This window comes from Dermacentor albipictus, chromosome 1, assembly GCF_038994185.2.
Source record: "Dermacentor albipictus isolate Rhodes 1998 colony chromosome 1, USDA_Dalb.pri_finalv2, whole genome shotgun sequence".
Taxonomy (NCBI): domain Eukaryota; kingdom Metazoa; phylum Arthropoda; class Arachnida; order Ixodida; family Ixodidae; genus Dermacentor; species Dermacentor albipictus.
Genome location: NC_091821.1, coordinates 111,039,990 through 111,046,791, shown reverse-complemented (window position 1 = coordinate 111,046,791; position 6,802 = coordinate 111,039,990). Strand labels below are relative to the sequence as shown.

Below are 6,802 nucleotides of genomic sequence, written 5' to 3'. Positions count from 1 at the left end.
TCCATGCACCCCTACCAGCCCTACGCGTCAATAAGAGAGTCGCAAAGTAGCGGATGTCACTTCTTAGTTGCTGTCGAATATTATTGCCCTCCTTAATGGTAAAATCGATGGCAAACATGATGATGCATGATTGAACAATCGCTCTATAACTTTCTGTGGAATTTATTGCGGGTTTCGGTCGCTTTCTTAGCTCAATTAAGCAAATCGTTCTAGCATCAAGACATGCGCGAAACGGCGCGCTAGGCTCATCACATGATGACTCCAACGAAGGAGAGCGCGCCTAATAGGTTTCTCGGTATGCACTGCACCAAGTGCTGTGAGAGTAAAATAAAATGGCCCCAGCCTAATAAAGAGCGCCAAAAGATGACCGCATTTTTACCCTCATCGCTTATTAAAAACATGCTAAGTGATTTATGTGGTGAGAATGTATATTGATTTAGCAGACTGTTCACAAGCTGTAGACCGAGCCAGATGGAAAATGCTCCAGTTAGTGAACTGCGCCTTCCCGCAACGCCGCCTCGGTCGCTCAGTTACCTGGGTCTAGCGAAACGTACTTTACTGCAAAGCAAAAGCTGTGCGCTCCAGCGTTGTAGCAGACGACGCGAAGCGCCTCCTCGAGGCCCGTGTGCGCCTGCGCCGCTTCGCTTCGATGCGCCGCCGCGCCGGACGCTCTGGCGCCCCGCGGAGCGCGGCCACGGTGAGCCGTGTTCACCCTAACCTGTACATGTTTTGCCTTCCCTTCTACAACAGCGGCTGAGGAACTAAGCGCTTGACGTTGGGTCGCGGATGCCGCGGCCACTTGTATATGAATGCATGCGAACCGCAAAAGAAAATGTGTCCACCTGGAATCCGAGTTGGTTTAAATCAATTCGATGTCCTATACTACGGCGTTATTTTCCACTGACTTTTCCGCCCGAATAATTTCTGGCTACTGGCAGCGTGGCTCAAAACAAATTTAGCGGCTTTACGCCACTACTTCGGTGTCTGCAAAACCTTTGCTGTCAGGTTAATAAATCCGTCTAATGGGCGTTGAGATGCGCTAGGAGTGCACATACAATTCATCTCTTATATGAAGTGAGTTTCGGGGATGCATCGTAACATCCGCTGAGCATTTGCACGTCTATTTGATTGCGACAGAAAACGATTATCAAAATATCATGCATGCAGCGCTGGCGCTGCGACGTACGTTCCGTACAGCCCATTAGTGTTCCTGTATACGTATATGTACAACGTTGACACCTGAGCTTTATGAGCATGTTCCTGATTTCACATCACGCTTATATGCTCCCTGCGGGGGCATATACAGGAACGTGCACAGCTGGTTCTTTATTCTCTATGGGAACACTACAGCCCATTAGCGTTCCTGTATATGCTCCCGCTCCCGCAGGGAGCAGAGTTGCGCATAACTTTTCCGGCGCCGCTCGCACCGCGATTGGCCGAGCGCGAAAAATTACGTCAAATGATCCGCGCCGCTGCGAAGCCAACTTTACGGGCGCATCGCCGACTCATACGAACTCGTCGTTTCCGTCAGTGCCATCGCCATTGCAATCAGAAGACCGTCGATCGTGCGTTCAGAGCAGCAGCTGCGGGTTTCAGGTACGGTATTCGACGATGTGAAGTCAAGGACCTTGGTGAAGTGATACGAAACACATCGTACTGGCACTTGTATTCCAGTATGACGGGGTGCAGCGCACCATACTGCACAAACCGCACCAGGGTGTCTACCGAATTGACATTTCCAAATTCCCTGAGTTTTCCAGGTTTTCCCTGAGTACCTTTGCACATTTCGTTGAGTGATGCAGAACTATGTTTTATTTCAAGACGGGCTGAAACCATATCGCCTGATGCTGTCACTTTCTAGTAACCACATGAAAAATATGAAAAAGCGACTTAATCCAACTTGAATACTAAGTAGTAGTGGTTATGGTATTCAAAAAGAGAATAGAAGGCAGGGGTTAGTAAAATCCACAGCAAATTAATTAAAGTGTCTTCGAAAAAAAATTGCAAATAAAGTCGGACATTCACAAATACAAATAAAAAGCCCAAGTAACCACGGATATCCGGGCGACGTCCCACGGACGTCCTTTCTGGATATTCGGGATGTCCGTGGGATATCCATGAATGTCCGACGTACGTCCGAGGGACGTCCCTGGGAAATCCAAAGGTAATCGCTTTGGCATCCGTAGTACGTCCGACGCGGACATCCCGCATGGACATTCAGCGGACGTTCAGGATATATATATATATACATATATATATGTGTGTGTGTCTTCCCGGATGTATTCCAGATATACACATGCCTTAAAGCGACAATAGTGGCCGGGACACATTCAAGCACCGGACCATTATATATATTACATTGGTCTAATGTTTGAATGCATTCTTGTTTTAAATAAACGAGAAATGAACTTACACCAACTTCCAAATACAATTAAACATTTATTGTCACCTTATACATATACATACAAAGACCAATAAGCAGATATATGCGTACTGTTCAAAGAACAAATAAATACACAGATAAAGAAAAAAACTTGCAATTTCAATAGCACAACACAAGGTAGAGAACAGCAGAACAAAAATACTTATTGCCCACCCTGCTTTGACATTTGACTTTGCAGCATGGGATAAAAAGAGCAAAAATACATCAATTAGCATTATTAAGCAGCGAAAGCAACAGAAATGACATGAAGGAATTAATCTTGACTACATCACTTCACTAGCACTCTGCGACACGGGCACAAAAAATGACATTAACTGGCTAATGCCTTAAACTTTAATGTCATTCGCGGGGTGCCACACGGACATGCTTAATGGTATTGCAGCTTAAATGTTATTCGCGACGTAGTGCGTTCTCGTAAGTCAACTTGCCGTCAAATGCGTACTCTCGTTCCCAATGTCTCCACATTCTGACGTGGCTAAACGAACTATTAGTGAAGAACAATCAATACATTCTTCACTTTCTTTAAACAATAGCTCTTTCTCGTGATGTAGTGCGTTCTTACAATTATTAAAACTCACTTGGCCATCGAATGCGTACTCTCGTTTACAATGTCCCCGCCGTGGCCGTAGTGACCATATTCTCACGATATTAAACAAACTTGTAGATAAAAACTAATATATTCTTTACTTTTTTAAAAGGAGCTTTTTATTTTCGTAGAGATCAGCAGGCGATCTTGCCGCTACTGACGGCTACAGCTCTGATCATGAGCGCATTAGCCAGGAGAAGCTGTTTGCCAGGAGAATCAAAGGGCACCGATGAAGAGTCCGCGGTAGCTAAAGCAAATGTAGACTCCGGGGTCCTGCTTACCGGAAAACCCGCATTGACTTGTGCGTACACCTCTCCTAAGGGAACCTGTTCCGTTCTCACAGCGAAGTGAACCATCCGAAGCGTCACGTAGAGTATATCCATCAGGGAAGCAAGGCACATTGTCCTTAGTGCGCGTAGTGTCACAACCACCGTCCTGAACTTCCGATGTCGCCTCGGTGCAGCGACCAGCATCACAAGGCGTACAAATGTTTGCAGGGACAGCCCGACCGCACATATTAATGCATGCGTGCGGGGTATACGCGCCACTGCACAGTTCTAGACTAGCGAATTCTCGAGCTGTTGATGACTGCTGGCTGCCGGTGCGAGATCCGAAGTACTCGAATATCGTCTTTGTTTCCAGCGACGCTCTTTTTCGCGCGTGCGGCTTCTCCCGCAGTCTAGGCATCCTGGCACCTGTGAAGAAAACACATTTCAATACCCAAACGAATTAAAAAAGAAATCGATGTAGCTGTCATACCTTGGTAGCTGAGTAGGAGACTTCGGCAGGCACGGAAGGTGACAAACGCTGCTCCGCTGCCCTTAAAACGATCGCAGAATGAAAAATGGCGTGGCGACGATGGCTAGAGTTTGGATTGGATTGGATGACTGCAGCGTTCTGCTTTGCCAAGGTTCTAACACTTCCACGTGCATCTATGCAAACATAAATAGGTTTTTAAAATATTCTATTATTACACAGTGAAATATTTACTTATTCTGGGAATATTCGGTATCTGATTTTCGAGTTTTTAGTTTCTGCTAAAGCTGTTGGCGCCAGAAAAACATAGCCTTTGAGATTACTGTCAATGCATGGCGGCTCTGACGCATTATAGCTTTCGTAATCGCTTTCAACGCACGCAGCCACCAAAAGCGTAGCCTTTGAGATTTGTTTTTGTTAGCTATAATGATATTATTGTATGCACAATTGAACACTGCAGACAACTTCCTGTTTTAAGAAACCAGCCAAAAACAGGCGCACACAGGAAACATACGAGAAGACAGGAAAGAGGCTGGAAGAGGCCTGTCTCAACGTTACTAGACTAGGTTCAGTTGTCAAACTCTCCGTAGGCGCCATACATCGCGGGTGGCCCCTTGTCTTGGTTTGCCGCCAGAGGGCGGGAGCACCGCAAGTAGCTCTACGCGGGCGCAGCTCTGCGTTGGCGAAGGGGCTTGAGTCCAGACTTCGCAACTTACGTACTCAGCAAGTGTTTTCACCGATGTGTCTTTAAATGTTTGTATAGTCTCGCGTTTAGGAGATTGATTAAAAAACTTTACGTAGCTGTGAAAATGCTGCTGCGCTGCCCCAGAGTGCGCTGTGGAGTCCTTAGTCCAGAGCCGCAGCAGCTGCGGCCGTCCACTGCGCTCTATATTAATCAGCTGTTGCTGATGAGTAGCTGTAAGTAGCTGATTAGTAGTTGTAATCAGCTGTTGCTGCTTAGTACTAATTAAATAATAATGCGAACGCATGAGGCGATGTTAGCGCGACCACACGATGGTCCAAGAAAGTCACGGTAGCCCAAGCGAACCAATCGAGGCAGTTCACGAGGCCAGTCAAGGCTCAGTGAATTAGGCGAAGTTAATTAAGGCACAGTTAATTAAAATAGAGTTAAGGCACTCGAACCCACGGTCGTTGAAACCTGGACCTTTGGTGGTGGCAACGAATTACATAAATAGATGAACTAATTTATTCATTAGTGAATTAACAAGTACACTAACAATTATTGGATAACTTTTAATTAATAATGAATTAACTACGCATTACCTAACTGAGCAAATTTATAATTTGAATATCTCAAAGCTACGGCAAACATTACCTTGGTTGTGCCCAGCTACGCAGCATTCGCATATTTTAAAGCTCTGGCTGAAGTTAGCTGGGAAACACGGTATATACACACTCTCAGCGCTTCATTTCGGGATAAAAAAAAATGAAGCTAGCACTATTTCTTTCATCAGAGCACCGCATTCACAAGTGCAATGTTGCAACCTACGTGAGATTTGCTCCCTTGCGAGCAGACTTGCACATTCAAAGTAAGTTATCGCTGCAGGAACGGTGCATAAATATGCATTCGCGTCAGTAAATAAAATTGGATGATACGGCCCGTAAACTCTTCAAAACCCACAGGGCATTTAAAACGCATAAGAGTGTCGCAAAAATGCACCGAGACTGCAGCAAAACACGCATATATACAACGCGCCAAAACGCATAAACAACGGACAGTGCTTCGTCGCCCTGTCCGCGCCGCGCTGACCGAGCAAAGTGCGACAGCAGCGCCACGAGATGAGTGGTGGGTCCACGCAGTCACGGGAGTTTGAAAACTGAACCTAGTCTAGTAACGTTGGCCTGTCTTGTGTATGTTTCCTGTGTCCGTCTTTTTTTTTTGCTGGTGTTTTCTTAATACAATGCACCAACTAGCCCAACAACGTGTTTTACTTCCTGTTTCAATGATAAACCTGAACCTACATGTTCGGAGGTCAGGACCAAAACACTATGATCAGGAACTTTTCATAATGAGTGGTAACTTGAGTGCTTGGCTCTAGGTCGAATAAGTGGCTTCAAATGGGCGCTTATATATTCTGCTAGTCATCCACAAGCATTTTTTTAAAGCAAACTACAAATTGTTTGTATGACCCACCGATAGAAAAAAAAATCGTATTTTAATACTGCGATGTTAAAGTGGGCAGAATTTATATCAAGTTGGAAATATATTTATTTTGCTTTGAAAAAAGAATGAACTGTGTCCGATAGAGAACAAAAATAAACAAATATAATATGAACAAACTAAAATTTCCGGCAATATATTTATGCTAGTTTATATATAACTCACTAGTGTATATCCTGGGCATGCCTATTATGGACAGCCAGCGGACGTTCAAAATGGGATGTCCCATGGACATCCCGGTGGGATGTCCTTCGGACATCCAAACAGGATATGGACTTCTCCTGTACGTCCCACGGACGTCCGTGTTGGATATCCGGATGGATGGACGTTGGGACTTATGGTGGACGTCCCACGGATATCCGTGGTTACTTGGGAGGAGATGCACATGGAAGCAAATATATTCGAATATGAGCTATTTCTATAAACTTATAGCAAGCTCAGTGGTATGAGGCCCGAACTCTGTCACAAATGAGTTTCTTTCTCAACCGCTCGTAAGTCAACCTCAACTGTCCTGACATACTCTCAGCCCGCGCACGACGCCTGAATGTTGTGTTTCACTGCTTTAAAGAGTTTATTTTGGTTTGGATATGGGACACCTGTATCTCGGCATCAGCCAAAATTTTGTTTTTTGAGCTCAAGCTTCTTCAAAACGGCGGCAGCAAGCTTCCTTTCCCGTTTATTCCTCAATGCATACATCATTTCTGTTCTTGTCCTCCTCCTGCCACTTGTTCGCCCCAAGGACCATTTGAAGCATCTTGGTCAGTTGCACAGTCCACGACCGATTTTTAGAACTCCCTAGCGGTCGGGAAAACCTTCGAAAAATCGTCCAGTTGGA

General features: G+C 45.3%; 1 long non-coding RNA gene across 1 annotated transcript; it reads right to left on the bottom strand.

Moving 5' to 3' along the window:
• Positions 1 to 2,419: 2,419 nt before the first annotated feature.
• Positions 2,420 to 3,897, bottom strand: LOC135907740 (uncharacterized). Its single transcript, XR_010566103.1, has 2 exons — positions 3,789 to 3,897; positions 2,420 to 3,724 (listed from the first exon to the last, which is right to left on the bottom strand). It is a non-coding gene; the product is annotated as an uncharacterized lncRNA (long non-coding RNA).
• Between the last annotated feature and the right edge of the window lie 2,905 nt (positions 3,898 to 6,802).